At 33.0% G+C, this 21,417-nt stretch overlaps 1 non-coding gene across 1 annotated transcript; it reads right to left on the bottom strand.

The window, feature by feature from the left end:
• Positions 1-6,664: 6,664 nt before the first annotated feature.
• Positions 6,665-6,771, bottom strand: LOC114581261. Its single transcript, XR_003703144.1, has one exon. It is a non-coding gene; the product is annotated as a small nucleolar RNA R71 (small nucleolar RNA).
• Between the last annotated feature and the right edge of the window lie 14,646 nt (positions 6,772-21,417).

Genomic DNA, 21,417 nt, shown 5'->3' with positions numbered 1-21,417 from the left:
GGGAAAGTGGAATTTATACAAAGGCTAAAAAAAAATCAAAAAGTAATTTTGAATTGAAAGGGATAGTGAGAGTTAGGAGGATGGTGAGGGTAGTGTGAGTAAACAAATCAAGGAAATGATAGGATGGAATATGCAGGTTGATAGTCTGGGATATAGTGATCCTAGGTGTTTTATACCTCAGATAGGCAGCTTGGTCACTTGCCTCAGTGAAACGAGGGTCTAGATTTACCCTTGATGAGCTTTTAAAAGTCATACGAGTCCTCTGTCTACCATCCATAACAAGGAAATCAAAAGGGAAGTAAGAGCAAAGAGTGTTGAAGAGGATTTGTATGAGAAAAACTGATTAAATGCCTCAATTTTTAAAGAAATGATCCGATCATCCTAGACGTTTGTAGAATCATCCAGGCCAATCAGGTGCAATAATTGCATATGGGATTATTGGTTAAAAAGGCAGTAAAGTCATCTAGGATGATCAGATATAATCTAGGATGATAAGACATAGGTGAACATTCTGAGGAGTCAAGCCGGATGATAGTTGAAAAAAGAAGATCGTCTTGGCTGATTAGGTGAATCGTCCAAGATGATGCACAATAATGGATCATATGAGCCAAATTTAAAATCATTTAAAACATTACCACGTGTATCTTTTGGGATGAATATGTGGATCGTCTGAGACAATCATTAAAATTTGATTGTACCGACATATTTATAGGGTTTAAATGTATTGCCACATGTATCATCCGGGGCAGACATGTGGATCACACGGGCCAGTTTTCTATAATTGAGCAAAGATTTAAGAACATCATCCAATTATTATTATTATTATTATTATTATTATTATTATTATTATTATTTTCTTTTGAAGGCATGAAAATGATAAATTTTCCAAGTGATAGAATTTAAGGACTAGTAAGACCATTGAGTTAACATCATCGAAATCCAAAAATGGTAGAATATCCGATCCTGCTAACCCTAGCTTAGACTTCTCTCAGGGAAAAAACATCTTTTAAAAATAAGAGACCTATTCAGAATAAACCAATTGGATAAGGAAAAGAGATATGTTCAAAACTTGGTTATTGAAAAAAATATTTTATAGAATAATATACCAAAGTAATTTGTCACAATCATGAAATTTGAAATGAAGCCTATGAAAATATCAAGTGACATATGAATTCTTCAAATATTTAAAGGTTTTAAAAGAGAGCGAATCTTTCTTTTTGTGTGCTCATTTTATTCCTCTTGTCAATTGATTAGCGCTCTTTGCACATCTTTTAATTTTTGATACGCATTATGTATCTTACAATTTTTTAGTGATCATTGCACATCTTTTGATTTTTGGCATCATTGGCATTTTTTTTTGTAAGCTAGACCCTTTTTCAAAACTCTTAAATATTCTTAGTTATGAGTATATCTTCTAGATATTAGAGAAGAAAAATTACTTTCTAATATAGGGAAGAATAAGCCACAAATCAGACTCAAAATCATGTGATAAGTGCAATGATAAGATTTCAAAGAATTTGAAAGTAATATAAAGACTTTGAACGTTATATATAAAAGGTAGATTACTGTAGCAAGATAGAAAAGATCTTAATTGTGAAGTCCAGTTCACATACCTCTTCTTAATCAGATTGACCAAGATGATCACCCATTAAACACAAATATGTTATGTCTTCTTCAGCTTCAGTCTCAAAAGAGTCAGATGAAGAATCCACCTAGAAAGCTTTTGGTGCTGCTTCATATCCTTCCTATATTTGGGTTTCTCCTCACCCTTCTCCTTGCTTGGATTCTCCTTAAGTGTTGGACAATATACTTTAACATGTCAAGGCTTCATGCATTCAAAGCAAACAATATTAGAAGAACTTTAATAATTTTTGCTATCCTTACCTCTTTTCCACTTTTGATGATACTTATTGTTCTTCCTTAAAAAGCTTTTAAATTTCCTAGTGATTAAGGCAACATCATCATTTTCAGACCCGAAAGAATTAGTGTCCGTGTTATTAGCCTTCAGTATCATAGTTTTCTCCTTCTTTTTCTCACCTACATCAAGATTTCTTTGATTCACCCCTTACTCATAAGAAATGAGTGATCCAAGAAAATTATTAATATAATAAGTATTTAAATCTTTGGATTTAGTAATTATAGTGATCTTAGCATCAAAAGAAGAAGGCAAACATCTCAAAATTTTATTGATTATTTCATATTTAGTTAGCTCTTTTTAAAGCATGCAATGAGGTGACAATTTGAGTAAACCTTATATACATGTCAGAAATTAATTCAATAGATTTCATACAAAAAAGTTCGTAGTCATGCAACAAAAAATATTCAACCTAGATTGTTTAACTTCATTGGTTCCTTTATAAGTTACACACAATATATCTTAAATTTCTTTACATGTTACACAGGTTGAAAAACACATATAATATTCAAATTTTAAAACACAGAAAAAATAGTTCAAGCATTTTGCATTAAGTTGTGCTAAAGCTCTTTCATTAAAAGTCCATTCAGTAAAAGGAAGTTTATTTTTAATGCCATTAATTTCATGAGAAAATGTGTATAACCTTCTTTAATATGCATCCACATACGTTAATCAAGCGATTGTAAAAATGTAGGCATGCGAGTTTTCGAAAAATCAAAAAGAATATTATCAAGTGAAGGTGGTCATATAATATATTATCCTTATGTAGTTTTATAATTACCAAAGTTATCCATGAATCAAAATTAAAAAGTTTTCAAAAACTAAATTTTATGAATCTCACTCTAATACCACTTGATGTAGCTCTGATGCCACTTTCAAGTTTGACAGAGATATTAAGCTCTTATGAACTAGTTCCAAGGCTCGCCAAGAGGGGGGGGGGGGGGAGGATTGAAATGGTATTTTAAGAAATATTTCAATAAAAACACAATCTTAAAACAAAAAACAAGATTCACCACAGAAATCAATATACGGAAATTAAATACGAAAGCAGTAATAAAAAACACAGAAATTTATTGTGGTTCAGTCAACTTAACCTACGTCCACTCCCCGGAGGTACCCTCCAAGTATTGCACTAAACTCAGTGTCTCTCCTCCCCCCCCACCCCCACAAAAAAGATAGAGATGCCTTTATAAACCTCCTTTCCACTAATCTAGGTGAGGCAGAGAACCCAACTCCTTTTGCTTCCTCCAAAAGAAGACAGAGAACCCAACTTCTTTTGCTTCCTCCTAAAACAGGCAGAGAATCTTGATAATATGCTGAAGTAGACCTCTCTAGAACCCCCACAAAACTAAGGATGATGACTGGAGAAGATGATGATGAATCCTTTCTTGGAGCAACCTTTGTGAAACCCCTCATAAACTCGCCCTCATAAGATCCTCTCTCTCTCTCTCTCTCTCTCCCTTGCTCTCCCTCTCTTCTTGGGCCTCTCAGGTCAGAATAACAGCAAAAGATGATCTCTTGGGTAGAACAAGTGGTATTATATAGAAGAGATTCGTAATAGCTCTTAGTTACAACAAATCGACTTTATCGTCCAGGATGATATAAATATCAACCTGTACGAACTGAACGAATTAAGCTCAATTAACTAGGACAATATGGGATGATTAGAAGATTCTGTTCATATTTTTAAGGTTGATAGGATATCATCCTTTACGGTTAGTTCAAATCATTGAATATCATCCAAACAATTGTAATGAATGGATATCTAAATGATGGAAAAATAAGTTGATCGTTCAGGCTGATCTCATGATCGTCTTGGACGATTAGTTCAAATTCATAGAAATTTTCCATAGCATCGCCTTAAAAAAAGCTGGCAGATATTTGGTCATCCAGAGATAACTAAGGATTATTAATTGATCATCCCGGCCATTCCGACGATTGTCACAGATGATATGATCAAGCAATCAAACCTTAATTACTTTTCTTAATTACTAGATTAATTTAGGCTTGATTATGTTGCATCATCCAGGGCAATGTTGAAAAATAAAAGCTACCTGGCTTCTGATTCTTTCTAATTTGAGCCTATCATCCCGGCCGATATAAATATCGACCACGATGATGAGCTTAATGATGGCTTCCTTAACGAGGATGCCCTAATTAGTATTTCAATTTTTAACTGATCGTATAGGCTGATTTTGTGATCGTTCAAAATGATGTGAGAAAAAATAGAGAACTCCAAAAATATTCAGAAATTTCCCCCAAGTGTGTGTGCTAGGTTACTAAGCATCAGGAACTACACCGTTTATAATTGACTCAAGAACAGGAAAATATTACAAACTAACTCAGAGCTAGTCTACCTAATCTGGAGCTGGTTCAAATTGCCATTTAATCTTGAAGACCTGAAATGTTAGTAGGCAAGGCAGTCATAGAGAAGTAAAAGTTTTAGCTATTATCAAAATTATATTTCCTGAAAATAGATTCATAACATAGGCCCCCTTCCTTAATATAGACTTATATGCATTACTTGTATACATAGCTTGAAGAATAAAATTGATGCTTAATAAGTGTAAATTATGTATTATTTTATGTGTTTTATTTATAGTGATAATGTGTTGTTTTGCTTATTTTTTGTGTAACAAAGCCTAAAAATGGAAGAAAATTTTATGGATCCTACAATACCATGGTGTCTAATGAAACAATGTCATAGAGCCATATTTTAAATCAATGAGGTGCCATAAATTGGACATTATGATGTTTGGTTATTTATTTGCATGCTTGGTGAGATAAACACATCCAACATTATAGCATTACCTGGATCATGGTGTTATAAAGTCAGCATGGTAGTGCTAGATTCTCAAGTTTCAAATACTACAATGACATAACTTTTCATGCCTTAGCACCATTTTTTGCACTCCGATGTTGTAGCACTCGAATGTCAACAATGTTATGGTATTGCTGTTGTATCTTCCAAGGGACATGTTCTATCAGTGAAGTGATGTGGTTGTTCACTAAGAAATAAATCTATATTAGAAAGCATCATAATAGTGTAAAATTTTTAGTGTTGAGGCATTAGTTCTAATGAAGGGCATCATATTGCAATGTTTTCAAACACCCTCGTGATAGATGCCTTTTATGTTTTCCTATAGATACTTGTGATGTTATATTTGTAAGGGAGTCCAGTCACTTGTGTTAAATTCAATAACTTTTGGAGTACTGATCTAGTACCCTTTTAGAGTAAAATCTAAGGGAAGCTAAGCAAGTACAAGATATAATTACTTGGAGTATTTAGCACATCTCTTGAAGCAATTCTATAAATTAAATAAATGAGTGTAAATGAGGTATGTTGATCTTTCCTTATGATATTAGTCTCTTATATTTTTATTCTTTGAGTTTAATAAAAATGAGTTTTCTTTTTATTCATTCTATGTCTGGCTAATTCTGTTATTTTGGATTGATGATGTAAAGTGCATGTTATGTACTAATGAGGATTCTTATTATGTAACTATTAAAAGTTGTTTTCAATTTTATCATGCCCCTTATTTAATTCATATAATGGCCATATGTTTAGTTAAAATATATTGTGATGAATAACCTCAATGGAGGAATGCATGGACAACAAGGAATGTTAAAGTAGGATGCTCGCATGCCTAGATTTAGGATGTAAATATTCTAGGTTCTTTAGGAGATTTTGTAACTGTAGCAGGACAACATATATCTTTTTACCCCTACAAGCTTGAAAGTGATCTAGGGATTCATATGCTATAAATTATATATATAATTAAGTTTCTTTAGGAAAGATAAGCAATTTATAGTCTTCAATTAAAAATACTTTAATTAAAAATTTTATTAAATATTTTTATTATTTTATTCAATGATAGTATCTCTATAAAATATCATTTTTAAGTAGGATAATTATTTTAATTATAATAAATAGGAGTAGTTTTTTCACAAGCATCATACTTCCTCATGGGTTATATGTAATAATCTATTCCTTTATTACTTGATTCAGCATATATACTTGTGTATATTAAGTGAGGTTTTATTATTTTTATATCAAACAAAACATAAGCAATATTTAGGGGTTATAGAGACTAAGATTTTTTTTTTTACAATTAAATGACCACTCCGCAAGTTTTTGGCATCAAGGTAGGGAAATTATTTTGCTTTTATAATATTAACAATATAGTTGGATTAATTGATTAATTAAACCTACTTGTAACTTTTATTTATTTTATTTTATTTGTTGATTGCATATTCATGGTATCAAGATTTATTATGTTATAAAGAAACCTTTGTTCTTTGACTCTGAAATAGAAAAACCCTTATAAAATTTTGAAAAAACATAAAGATTGTGAACATGGTTGAACCTATATTAGATCAACATCATTCTTGATCTCTTAAAGATTCTGATAACCCTTTAGTTGAAGTAATTCATTAGAGAATTAAAATTAATACAATCAATGCTAATAATTTTGAATTAAAACCTTCCATAATTACAATGGTTCAAAATTCCTAGTTTGGAGGAACTCCGATTGAAGTTCCTAATTTACACTTAGCAAGTTTGTTTGAAATTTGTGCAGCATTGAAGTATAAAAGTGTTATTGATTATGAAATAAAATTAGATTATTCCAATTTTCTTTAAGATGTAAGTCTAAGATGAGGTTGAAATCTTTACCCCTAGGATCTAAATTATATGGAATGAGTTGGATCATAAGTTTCTTGCAAGTATTTCAACCTTCAAAGACTATCAAAATTAAAAATGATGTCACTTTTTTTAGCGATATTGAAGGAGAATCAATTTATGAGAGTTGGGATTGATTTAAAGAAATTCTTAGAAAATATCCTCACCATGCTTTGTCTAATCAGTATGTTATTCAAACATTTTATAGTGGATTAGTAGGATTTCTAGAGTAATCATATATATTGTAATTGAGGATCATTAATGTTAAATCATTTGAAAAAGGATATAAATTAATAAAGGAAATGATACTAATGAATTTTGTAGGCCTATTGATGAGATAAATCCTAAGAGAGAAATAGGAGTATAAGAATATATTGCTTAGTCAATTTTTACTAGTCAAGCAAAAAGAATAATATCCAAGTCAAAATCAATTAAAGATGTGTAGCAATGTACCACAACCAAACTAATAATATTATTCAGGACTGGTTGAAGAGTATAAACTTAGCACTGTACGGGAGCCAAGCATAATTTACATTTAGCGTGTAATATTATTTGTTTCAATTTGCATAAATCATTTTTCATATGTTATTTTTTTATAATGTTTTGCAATTTGTTTTAATACGATAATTAAGGTTATAAAATAAATTTATAAAATAAGAGTGAGTTAAAATTTAATTGAGCTCCTTAACATTGAGAAATTAAATGTCGTAGCACTACTCTTCCAAGCATCACTACTTTGAATAAAATGATGTTTCATTAAACCTCAAGAAATGCTCATTTTGAAGCATCATTTTTTTGGTTAAGTGTTGTGATGCCAATTATTAGAGCGCTACAAATCCTAGTCATTCAAGTTAAATAGAAGTGTAGTTCTGCAAAGTCAAATAAGTTGTACAGACATAAATTCAATTATGAAACTTTGGTAAGTGCTACAACTCTGATAAATTTCATGACAATACCATTATGCTTAAATTATTATTTTATTGACAGTACAACAATGGTTACTGACACAAGCATCATTAATGTTACAAGTGTCAAAAGCCACAAAGTTGATAACCCAAAGCAACACTAAAAGTATCCAAAACCTACAACACTACACCATGAGGCCTTGACCACTATAGTACCTATTACTTTAGCAATTTGTTATTTTATTCATATATTTAACACTTTGGTGCCATTTTTAGTGGTGTTGCAATGCTTCATCGACTTATAAAATGGGGTGTTAAATTTTTTATTTCATTCATATCATATCAATTACTTTAAACTCTTCTCCATTGCATTCTTATATATCTTTATGTCTCCTAAATAATTGGAAATAAGATGCCTTTCTATTCCTTTGATAAGAGCATATTCATTTATGTTAATTTAAAAACAATATTTTTTGATTTAGTTGTGACCGAACAACTAATTTTTGAGAAGGGTTTTCATAATCCAAACAACCAAATCAAGCAAATCATTGTGAGTAGTGGTTGAGAAATTTTTTGTGAAGAGGTTTTTCTTCAATTGTAACCGTGGTTAGAGATTTTTTTTAAAATGTTATGGAGGAAGAAGATTATAAATATTATATTTGGCATAAGAGTGTCCCTTTTAATTCTATGGCAATAAATAAAATTTTTAAACTAAGATATTTTAAGTTTGATGAATATACTACTTTTATTGGGACACCTATACATCCTCAAGATGTTCTAGATATACTTTAGTGACCTGATAATAATGTGAGTTAGAAAATGAGAGAGAATAAAATAAAATATTTCTCGGCCACCTACCTGACCCAAACTACTAAAGCCTGACACTTTTTCATTTTAATAATTTTACTACCTGGTGGGAACATTAGTGAAGCTACATGAGATTATGCTTTGGTAAAATTTGCTATTCAAATGGGGTATTTCATTGATGTAGGGAAACTTATTTTTTTCTCTCTCCTATACATCGCTAGGTGTGCCACTTTTGTTTTCTTAGGGCACCCTTCTCTAGTTTATACTTTGTGTGTTACAATAGGTATAAGGGGTAAGGAAACTGAAGAATAATTATTTCCAACTATAGCCCTTAAAAAAAGATAATTTTTGGGCTTTAGGAAACACGAGAGAGAGGTAGAAGGAGACTTTAATGAGCCTAGAGTGTCTAAAAGATGAGCACTAGAACTCCTAATACATTAGGAGATTCGCTGACTTATTTTAGAGGGAACATGAAAATGGTGACTCACTTCTATAAGGAAACAAAGGATAGGTAATTTGAGACGAGGATAAGGTTGGCCCACAACATTGATCATCATGAAAAGCCTTATAGATACACTACTGACATTAATTATTCTCTTGTTATAATTTATAGAAGTAATCCTTTTATGAGGCATCTTGATTAACTTAAGTTTTCATGTGCACCAACTTATGACTCATTTGTTTAGAAGCATTGTGAGAAAGGCCATGATGATGATGATGAGGAGGAGGAGAAGGAAGACCCAAACTTGGCAAATTATGAGTTTTTTTTCTAGGAGTGGGAGAGATATTATATGCTACTTTAATTATAAAGTATATATATATTTTTTATTTTTTATTTTTTATTTATTTACTTTAGGGATCCCAGTGATATATTGGAGTGCTATTATTTTGTTAGCATGATTGCAGCTTTGGCTTTGAGAGCCAAAGCATTGTATTAGTTATAATGGTGATTTATGCACTAGCTATCTTATACTCTGCATTATAATTTTATATATATCATATGTTTTACACTTTTCTACCATTTGTTAGAAAGCATAAGAAATTTACTAATATTTATTTGTTTCGTTATTTACATTTGATTAAATTCCCTTTAAGCTTATATTTTTACATTATCTTTTATTTATATCTATGCATTCTGATTATTTAACTAACCCTTATAAAAGGATAATTAAAATTATGTAAAATTAGGATAACAATAAAACTATAGATCATAGGTCAAATGAAAACTTCTTTATAATTCTTAGAATGAAAATTTAATATTGAAGTAACTTGGAACATTTAAATTATTAGCTTAACTTTAATTTATAAGTTATAAATTTATACATTGACATTTGAATTGAAGATGAATAAGAATGAAAATTATAGCAACCTGAATTTAGAATATGCAATTTTTTTAAATCCATACATTAAAATAATTTAGATTGTAAGAAGAATCTAAGAAAAAATAATATTTAAAATCATTAACTACATACTCTACAAAAATAAAAAGAAAAATTAAAAGATATTTAAGAAAATAAAAGAAAAGAAGAAAAGTACTTTTCTTACAAGATGATATTAAATAAAGGGGGATGAGACATTTTTCTAAAATTTTAATGAAAAATGTCAAAATAAGATTGAATTTAGTGACATTAGCACGTTAAATGAAAATTAACATTTTTTTTATCAGCGTATTAGTAAAACCAAAGTTACATAGGCTTTAAGGAAAATGATGTGTGGAAAAGCTATTAGATGAGATTATATTCCAATAGAGATGTGGAAATGCCTAGGAGATGAAGGAATTTCTTAGCTTACTAATCTTTTTAATACTATTTTTAAGACAAAAGATGCCAGATTGGTCGAAATTGAGTGTGTTAATTCCTATTTTTATGAATAGTGGAGATGCACATAAGTGTGAAAAGAATAGAGAAATTAAGTTAATGTGTCATACTTTAATATTATGTGAGCGAGTTATGGAGCATAGGTTGCGGCGTGATACTAATGTTTCTAAAAATCAATTTGGATTCATGCCGGGTAGATCTACTATGAAAGCCTTACATTTATTGAGAGTTTTGATGGACAAATATAGAGAGAATAAAAAGGATCTACATATGATATTTATTTATTTAAAGAAAACATATGATAAAGTTTCAAGAGAAGTGCTATGGAGAATTATTGAAAAGAAAGGTGTTAATAATACTTATATTCAAATCATTAAAGGTATGTATGCAGAAGCTAGTACTCGTGTTCAAACACGAGGTGGTTTGGCCATTTATTTTTCTATTTTGGTTTGATTACATCAAGGATCAGCCTTAAGTCCATATCTTTTTTGCTTTAGTCATTGATGTTCTCACTTGACATTTGTAAGAGGATGTACCTTTGTTTATGCTTTTTACTAATGATATTTTTCTTGTTGATAAGACTAGAGAGGAAGTTGAAGGTAAACTTAAATTATGGAGGTCAACCTTGTGTCTAAAAAATTTTGCTAGAATAGATCTAAATCTGAATATTTGGAGTGTAACTTTCGTAGCAATAGACTTAGTAAGGGTATTATGACTTTGGGTGATCAAGTCATGAATAAGAGTACACATTTTAGATATTTTTGATCTATTATTTAAAGTGATGGTGAAATAGATGGGGATATTATCTTCAGAATTCAAGTTGGGTGATTGAAGTGGAAGAATGCATAGGGCTTGTTGTGTGGTAGAAAAGACCACCTCAAACTTAAGGGAAAATTCTATAAGATGGATGTGTGACGTGTAATGCTTGATTGTGTTGAATGTTGGTTAATAAAAGAGAAGCATAATACTAAGTTATGTGTTGCAGAGAAGAGGATGCTTAGGTGGATGAGTGGTTTTACCCATAGAGAAAGGATATAAAATGAGCTTATACATGATAAGGTTAGAGTATCTCTAGTGGAAGATAAGATTAGTGAGAGTCACCTTAGACGGTTTGGTATTAAACAGATGCCTTTCGATGACCCGATTAGGAAAGTTGAGGTATTAGATTTGATTTTAATTAAGAAAGGTAGAGGTAGATGTAAAAAGACTTGGTTAGAAAATATTAGAAATGAACTTTCATTATTAGATTTAAATGAGAATTTGAATTTTAACATGGCACAATAGCGAAAAGGATTTATGTAGATGACCCCATGTAGTGGGAGAAAGGCTTGATGTTGTTGTAGTCATTATTGTTTTTAGTGCCACAGTGCTTGAATGCCAACAATGCTACAACATTATAATTATAACTTTGAAGGGACATGTTCTATCATGGAAGAGAGGCGAATGTTCACTAAGTAATAGATCCACATTAGCAAACATTATGGCAATGTAAAAGTTTTAGCATTAAGACGTTAGCTGATAAGAAGGGTGTGGCGATGCAACACATTTAAGAACCACAATACCAGGCTTAGTGGTGTCTTATAAATAGTTATGATGTTATGTTTGTAAATGAGTTGAATTACTTGTGAAAAATTGAGTATTTTTAAAGTACTACTATAATTTCTTCTTTGAATTAAATATGAGGGTGGCTAGGGAAGTACAAGATATAAGCATTTGGAGAATTTAGCCCATGCCTCTTAAAAAAACTCTATAAGTTAATGGGAGAAGGAGTGTGGAGGAGTCACATGTTATATATAAAAATTAGAGGAAGGGGATTATTAAATTCTTAAAAGAACACATGAAATATAAATAAAATAAAAATAGAACATTCAAGCTTATGACAACTCTAGATCATAAAACACATAAAAATGTGTGAAACAATAGTCGTTAAGGCCCACCCTTACCAAATAGGAATGAAATCGTCCTGCTTGGGAAACATCATGACTTTCTCAATTTAGAGTTTAGAATGACTCTTTGCCAAATAGGTAAGAAATGCAAATTATATCTTTTAATAAAATGTATTGTCAATTTACAAGTAATTTAATGGAAATCAAAAGGAACTTGTAATATGTCCTAGCAAAATGGCCTCCAGGAAAAGAAACTCCCTAAATTCCATAAATAACCACACATCCTAACAATAGCTAAAACTACTTCATTAAGTTCAACTTGGAAAGATAAAACCAAGTTAATTCCTTAAGCCTTAAGCAGATATATTGCTAACATAATATGAAATTATTTTCAATTTCCTCAAATTTATTTTGGGATATGCATGGCAGACAAAACAAATAGGATAAATTAGGCAAATATTTGTTCAATTTTAACCATCATATAAATTTAAGAATGAGAGTATACATAGTAGCTTTCTTATGCTACAACTCAGACTTCCAATTTTATGATTTTGATGATAAAAAAATAATATTAGTTACCTTTTTATTTCTTCTAGTATTTGTAATAAATATTTATTTATGTGTTGACTAATATATTAGGTGCGCCATTATTTTATTTTCTAGGAAAAACTATCTTTGAAATATAACTAATTGTACATTACAAACACCACATCATATTGGACGATATGTTATAATTAAAAATCCCGTCATCCATTAAATTAGGCAAAAAATTGAATTTAAAAAGTTATTCTAATCATACTGTATGAACTCCATTATACTTTTTAATGTTTAAAATAATGCCTAATTTAATCCTGTGATTATTCAATCCAAATGGCTTAATTTTGATATTTTAAACAGGTTGTATGATCTGGATCTTACTGTATTATCAACATAGAAGATTTTGGCCGTCCTATGTTTCGTCTTGGATGAACTGCATTTTGATTGAACTTTTTGTATAATACTAACTGGACATCGTAAAGTATGAGCATACAAATTGAATTATTCATATAGTACAAATAGGTGATCATAGAATACTAACAGGTTAAATTTTGTACATCAAACTAGAATATCCAGTGATCGTACTGTTCAATCTATGACAGCTGAATTAATTTTTAGGGTTTTTTAAAGCCCTCTATTTAAGCTTTCTCATAAGACTTTATAAGAGTCTTTGGAATCCATTGAAGCTTTATTTTTCTGAAAAAAACATGAAGAGAGAGCTAAAAAGGAAGAGAAGAAAGGGTGGAGTTTAAGGGTGGGAGAAGATCCTTGGATGGGGTTTCAAGGGAGTGTGGAGGGGATTTCACACAGTTTCTTTGGCAATCTTGCACCTTAGTACTATCGGATTCAAGTTTTGTCTTGAGGGAAGTTTCATTTAAGAACGAGAGTATACATAGTGCTGTAATGCCGACAAGAAATGTGACTGAGGTAGATTGCAATCCATAGAGGAAGAAGCCATATATCAAAGTGGATTTTAAAGATGATGATTTGGTGTTATGGAAAGATGGAAAAGTAGTTAAGATGAGGGAAGACATAGAGATTTTGAACTCAGACAGACTCAGGAATTCCTTAGTTATCAAGTTGTTAGGGAAGGAAATTCTATCGCATATGGTGGCATGGGAGGTGAGACGTCAATGAATCAATTGGGAATTTCCATCTTACAACTATTAGTAATGTTTGGTATTTGTGTTCCTTCAGTTCTACTGAGATGATTGAAGGTGTTCTGACAGGAGGACCGTAGTTTGTGAATGGCCATATTGTTGGAATGGATAGGTGGTTGGGTGAGTTTTCTACATTATGTATGAAGGGTCTAACCTCACTTATTTGGATTAGAATGCCTCATTTAGCCTTGCAATGTTGGGATGAGGTTAATGTGGCAAGGATTGCTTCTATGGTAGGAAAACCTCTAATGATGGATGGAAACATGTTCCAATGGGGGAAAAGGGAATTTGCTAGAGTTTGTGTGTGAGTTAAGCTTGATTAATATCTTCCCTTAGGAGTATGGGTGGAGAGTATATCTGGGAAGTTTTTTTAAAAAATTGAGTATGAAAATATATCAATATTTTGTTATGAATGTGGGGTGATACGACATGTGAGAATTGATTGCAAACAGAAGAATTCTATTGCAAAGGAAAAGTGTGGAGATCCTAGAAATTCAAGGCTTCAAAAGGAGGTGGGAAGGCATCAAGAGGTAGATACTAATTCTACATATGGTTCATGGATTATGGTTAACAGGAAGAATAGTAGGAGACCTGCTCAGCTAAAGATGAACAAGAAGTTTGTAAAGAAATAGATAAAGATGAGTAAGGAAGCCCACAGTGGGATATCTGAAGTGAAACCTGCTATCCAAAACATTGCTGTTCATGCGGAGTTGGAATCAAATGCTGATATAAATCAACTAGAGGAGGGTGAAATAGATGTGGACTCGGAGATGCTTATGAGATAAAAGCAATATGATGCAACAGAGGAGGTGGTTGTGCCGAACTATGATATGGCAGAGAAAGCAGTTGATGTATCTGGTATGATTTCGCCTCTTGATAAATCTTTTTTAAAAGCAAGTATGAATAAATTTGATGTTTTGGGTGTGGAGGAAGTGGAAAAGAAAGAGGATGAGATGAATAATATAAGTCTTTGTGGTAGTGGGAAAAAAGGTGAAGGTGTTGTGGCTGATGATGTTGGGTTTGGAAATTCTGAGAAAGGTGGTGGAAAAAATGGTATTGATGGAACGATGAGTAATGTGGAAAAGGAGATTGGTTCTAATGGGGACTTGGAAAAATGTAAGCTTACAAAAGAACTTAGATCCTTAGGGCCTATTTAAAATATACCATGTGGAAGGATTTTTTAGGGGGGAAGCAAGAAAAGAGATGGGGGTTCTTCCCCCAAGAAGGCTTAATGGAATCTATTGGATTTTAGAATTGTAGAGGGGCCAAGAAGAAAGAAGCATCTCTTTATATGAAGGAGTTTATAAAAGATTTTAAGGTATTTTTTGTAGGGTTGGTGGAGACTAAAATCAACTCTTTTGATAGAGTTAACTTTGAAAGGATGATGAGTCCTGATTGGGATTTTTTCCTTCTTCCTTTAGAAGGGTTATCTAGTGGTACTATTATCTTATGGAGATCAGATTTGGCTTACTTTTCTATGGTAAAGACATCAGATCAATGTGTTATAGGGGATCTTAATGTATTCAACAAAGGTGTGTGGATGATTACTACTTTGTATGGGGACAAGGAGGTTCAAAAAAAGTAGATTGTTATGGGATTCTATTTAGGTGTATTCACATAGGAATGTTCCTTCTATTATTGGTGGGGACTTTAATTGCATTTTGTCCCAAGAAGACAAAAAAGGGTGGGAGAAAGTTTGTATTCTCTCAAGGTTCTATGGAAATGATAAAATTTATGAATTATAATGATTATCATGAAGTTGGGGTTGTTGGACCAAGGTATACTTGGTGTAATAATAAAGTTGGAGGGGAACAGATCCTTGAATGGTTGGATAGGTGTTTGCTTAATTATTTGGCTATTAATAAAATCCAAATCGCTGTGGTGTGGCACTTAGCCAGAGTGGGTTCAGACCATAGTCCTATTGTGTTGAAATTATTTGAGGTGTTTATAAGGAAGAGGAGGTGCATTAAGTTTGAAGATGTTTGGTTATCATTCAAAACATCGACTCATATTGTTTCTAATTGGTAGAAGAAGACTTATGTGGGAGATGACATGGAAGTTTTAAATAAGAAATGTAAAAGAACATTGAAAGATTTATACTATTGGAGTAGGTTCAAATTGAAGGAATTTTCAAAGGAGAAAGAAAGATTGAAGGTTGAAATATTTCAACTTGAAGGGGAGGAAGCCAGAGATGGTTGGTTGGATGAAGACAAATTATGGTTGCTTAGATCAATGGTCAAAGTGTTGAATGTCAATCTTAATTATTTGAATACTTGGTGGAAGCAAAGAACCAAAGTGAAGTGGATTGAAGATGGTGACTCCAATACTAAACTTTTTCATGCTTTTGCCAATGCAAGGAGAAATGTTAATTAGGTTTCACAAGTGAAAAATTCAGATGGTATACTCACCGAGAATTCAAAGGAAGTGGATAAGGTATTTTTAAAATACTTTCAAAATAAGTAGAAGGCTTGGGAGTGTTGTTTAGAGATTTGGCCAAAGCCGTGAATGGTATTGGAATATGAAGATAGAGTAATGTTGGAGATGGAGCTTTCTGTTAATTTGATAAAGGAGGTTGTTATGAGGTTGGGAAATAATAAGGCTCCAAGGTGTGATGGGATGACATATTCTTTTTTCAAATCGTATTAGAATATCATTGAAGAGGATGTTTATAGAGCGGTAAGAAAATTCTTTATTTTCGGTAATATGAGTAAGGATTGGAAAGATGCTTTGTTTTTTTTGATTACCATGTGATATAATCTGTTAACTCTATCCGCCTTTCGTCCCATCAACTTATGAAATTCTATCTACAAGATTATGGCTAAGGTGTTATTAAATAGATTGATTGTGGTCATTCTGAAGATTATTTCTGAAGAGACGGTGGCTTTTGTAAAAGGGAGATCTATCTCAGATTATTTGTTATTAGCTCAAAAGGTATTCAATAAGTTAAGGCATTCAAAGCCATGAAATGGTTCTTTAGCTATTAAGTTGGACATGGAGCAAGCATACGACAGTATGTGTTGGTTAACTCTCAAGAAGATGATGGTAGACTTGGGATTCCCAGTCAAATTTCTCGGCCTGGATATGGACTGTGTCTTAGATCCTAGATTTTCTATCTTGATCAATGGTGCTAGATCCAATTGGATTGAGAGGAGAAGTGGTTTTCGGCAAGGTTGTCCACATTCTCCTTTCTTATCATTTTATGCTCACATCTGCTATCCAATGCTTTCTTTAGTAGAGGGTTGGATGTGGGTATTAAAATTTGTACAAAGGCTCTAAGAATTTCACATCTTGTTTATGCATACAATGTATTGTTATTTTCAGATGCTAAAATGAGAAGTGTGTAGAGAGATAAAGTTCCGTTTCAAGAGAGAGAAAGTTCTGTTTCAAGAGAGAGAAAGTTCCTTTTCAAGAGAGAGAAAGTTTCGTTTCAAGAGAGAGAAGCTTCAGGAAAGTAGAGAGAAAGTTTCATTTGATTTCAAAATTTTAATCTCCGTTTTTCTTGGCGGATAATCCGTCGATGATGGAGGAGGTGGTGGCTTTCGCCGCTGATCGTCGGATTCCACAAGGAAATCCACCTTCTATTTCTGTTCGTCCTCAAGGCTCATTCAATTCTCTAAAAGCAAGTTCTCTCAGAATCAACGAGCCTTCAATTAAAGTTCAGACGAAATCTCCGCCAGTACCTGGTAATGGTAAAGGGAAAATGAATCTGGTTCAAGACTTTAAACTTCTTTCAGATAATGGCCCATCTCCGATTCTTCGTTTCAATGATACAGAAGCGTCGTCTTCATCAGGCATGAAATTATTTGTGAACAGATTTAATAATAATATATCAAAGTCTCTGTTCTGGAAGGAAGGTGTTTCCTTTGCGGAAAAACTATTAGAAAAACTTCAGTTCTTTGTCACAATGTCGATGAAGGTATTAATAAAGTTCCTGCACAAAACAATAGTGGTAAAATTATCTTCAATTCTGTGACAAGGAAACCAAACATCAAAATCAACTTTGCTCGAGAAGAGTCCTTAATTTAAGAGGATGGAAAACTATCAAGCTGAATGAATCCAGTATGAAGATTAACGCTGAGAAACTGCAATACTCTATTATAGTTAAAGTCTTTGGAGACAATGCACCAATTTTTTTGATAGCCAAAGAACTTCGTCGTCAATGGAATCTATTTGGGAAGTTTTACATCACTTCCCTGGGTCTCAGATGGATGCTATGTTCCTTCTTTGATATGGTTGCTGTGGATAAAGTATTAGAAGGAGGACCTTGGTACGTGAATGGTCATATAGTGGGAGTTGATAGATGGTCTCCACTATTCACTCCTCCAACATTAAAAGGGCTTACATCTCCTATATGGGTCAGGCTCCCTCGCCTTCCATTAATTTTTTGGGATGAAGACAATATGGCTACAATCGCTTTAATGATTGGGCAGTCGCTCTGGATTGATGGTAACATGTTTTAGTGGAGCAAGAGGGAGAATGCTAGAGTTTGTATCAGATTGGCTCTAGAACAACAATTCCCAATTTGGGCAGAAGGATCATATGGACGTTTCTTTTAGAAAGTTGAATATGAGAAAGTCTCCTCCTTTTATTTTAAGTGTGGTAAATAGAACATTTGGTTGACAAATGTAAAGAAGGAAAGCCAGTATGCTTGGAAGCTAACTGTATAAATTATGTTTATCAAACGGAATTTCAAACCCATCAGGCTACTGAAGAACCTGATAAGGTTTATGGACCTTAGGTGCTAGTCAAAAATTTGAAAAGAAGAAGGAATATTATTCCAAATTTGAGTAAGGAGAATCAGAAGACAGACAAAATGAAGATTTTAAAACAAGTTTATGTTCAAAAATCGTCCTCAAATACAGCTCAACTATTTGATCACATCTCAGAAGGTGTAGAGAAGATAGGATGAGCTGAAGTGGTTTTGCAAAGTTATAAAGAAGACATATCAGAAGGAAATGTCAAGGTTAATAAAGAAGGTGGTTTACAGTGAAAGTTCGTTAGGGATATTAGGCCCTATGTGAACTGGCCCAAGGATAAGTAAGAGAAAGGTGAATTGGAAAAACTTTAAAACAAAAGATAAAACTCCTACCAAAATCACCACAAGCAAAGTGCAGAAGAAAAATAAATGCGGAAGCGATAATAAGAAAAGAACACACCGAATTTATAGTGGTTCGGTTAAACCTTGACCTACATCCACTCCTTGGAGGCACCGTCCAAGTATTGCATTAAAACAAGTGTCTCTCCTTTAGCCCCCACAGCTAGGCGGAGAAGCCCTTACAAAATCACTTCCACCTTCCCCGGTGCGGCGGAGTCGCCGGGTCCTTTGACACCATGGAGATCTTCTTCTTTGGTGAACTTACCTCGAGCAAGCTTTGAATCCGATGGTACTACGGTGCGAGTTTGCCGGAGCAACCATGTGGAATCCCCTCCACACTCCCTTGAGTTCCCCCCCTCACAGGATCTTCTCCCTCTCAAACTCCACCCTTTCCTCTCTCCCTTTCAAGCTCTCTCTTCAAGTTTCCCCCACAAGAACGAAGCTACAATGGCTGCCAAAGACGCTTATAAAAGTTTCCATGCCATAGCTTAAATAGAAGCTCTCAAAACGAGCTCATTAATGCAAGTTGCCGACATTATCGTCCAGGACGATAAGCATATCGTCCTGGCCGATTAGTTCAAATATGACAAAAATTGTCCTGAATATCGCCCTGAAATGAAGCTGGATGATGTCTAATCGTCCCGGACGATCTTGCAATCGGCCCGGACAAAATCCCCATTAATTGCTTTCCAAAATTGCCTGAGAAATTTTGGAAAAAATGCTCTGGATCGTCCTGGATGATATTTTATAAGATTTTCCTAAGTAGATCTGGCGGCAGATTCTTGCTGAATTGAGCTGATCGTCCTAGCCGATACAAAATCATCCAGGATGATGTGTTTTGCATAAAGATGGCTGCTTTAATAAGGATGCCCTAATTAGGGTTTCTACTTTTATCATATCGTCCAGGACGATATAAATATCGTCCCGGACGATGTTACCAAAAATAGAAATCTTTTAGGGCACAACAGAGAATCTACCAAGTTACAAATTATTAGATGCCACACCAAATACAATAGACTCAAGAAAGGAAAAAGATTACAAACTGACACAGACCTAGTCTACCCAATCTTGAGCTGGTTCCAAATTGTAGTCAGATCGTGTGGACCTGAAACATTAGCACATAAGGCAATCGTAGATAAATAAGGAATGTTTGCTATCATCAAAATAATAAACCATAGATCCGCAACATAGAGGATATCTCAAAGAAATTACTGAGAATGAAGCAGTTCCAGTAAATTCTTAAACAATTTTGTCAAACCTTAATTCAATAGTTGATAATAAGAAGTTTAGTATTCTCAGTTTTAGTTCAGCCAAAGGAGAGACTATCTGCACTGAAATAGAGGAAGAAGAACTGGAAGATGGTGAAATTCAAATCACTACACTGAAAAGTATTGTGGTTGATAACGTATTGGTGTTGGCTGATTCTTTTAAAGTCAAAGGAAATCTTATCAAAGAACTCAATTCTCTTGGTAAAGATAATATTTTATCTCAAAGGATGAAAGGTGATCATGTTAAGAAGTTTAAAAGTTGAAATAATTCCACTTTTAAGCTCAAATGACTTCCTTAGCTTTTTGGAACTACTGGGGGGGCTAGGAAGTTAGAAGCCTCTCGCTACTTAAGGGATTTTGTTAAAGAATTTGATTCTTTCCTGGTGGGATTAGTTGAAATGAAAGTTGTGTCTTTTGATAGACAATATATCAATAAACTTATTGGAGATAGTTGGGACTTCTTCTTTGTTCCAGAAGATGGCCTTTCGGGTGGAATATTGATCAGCTTGAGAAGTAAAATTTGTTCTTTTACAGTGCTTCATGCTACTTCACAAGCAGTGATTGGAATTTTCAAAATTCCAAACAAAGGAGAATGGTTGACAGCCACAGTATATGGAAGCAGAGATTATTATAAGTGAAGGCAATTGTGGGAAAGTTTAGAAGCTTATTCAAATACTCACCTTCCTTTTATCATTGGAGGAGATTTCAATAGTATCTTGTCTAAAGAAGTGAGAAGGGGAGGTAGGAGGTTTACTTTTACTCAAGGACCTCAAGACATCAATTTATTCATGAATAATTGTAATTTTCATGATGTTGGAATCATTGGTCCTAAATTTACTTGGTGTAATATTAAGAAGGGAGGAGCTCGCATTTTAGAGAGACTGGATCGCTATCTCCTCAACTCGGGTGCTATGAAAATTATTCAACCAGCTGTAGTTCGAAATCTTGGTAGAATTGCATCAGATCACTGCCCTTTAGTGATTAACATTTTTACTTCAGGATTTTGAAAGCCTAAGAAATTGCAGTTTGAAGAAATTTAGACTTCATTTACAGTGTCCAAAGCTATAAGTACAAAGTACTAGAACAATACTGTTAGAGGTGATGAAGTTCAATCATTGAATCTTAAATTTAGAAGAGTTCTAAAAGCTCTATATCACTGGAGTAGAGCCAAGCATTCTAACCTCAACTCCCTTAAAGTTGAACTGAAGAAAGAAATCAGTGAGCTATAAGAGGAAGAAGCAAATTCAGAATGCTTATCTGATGAGAAGATCTGTTTGCTAAAATACAAGGTAAAGGAGTTAAGCACTACCTTGGGAAGGCTTAGTTCTTGGTGGAGACAAAGTGCT

This window comes from Dendrobium catenatum, unplaced genomic scaffold, assembly GCF_001605985.2.
Source record: "Dendrobium catenatum unplaced genomic scaffold, ASM160598v2 fragScaff_scaffold_1634, whole genome shotgun sequence".
Classification (NCBI taxonomy): domain Eukaryota; kingdom Viridiplantae; phylum Streptophyta; class Magnoliopsida; order Asparagales; family Orchidaceae; genus Dendrobium; species Dendrobium catenatum.
This window is presented reverse-complemented; position numbering and strand designations above follow the sequence as displayed.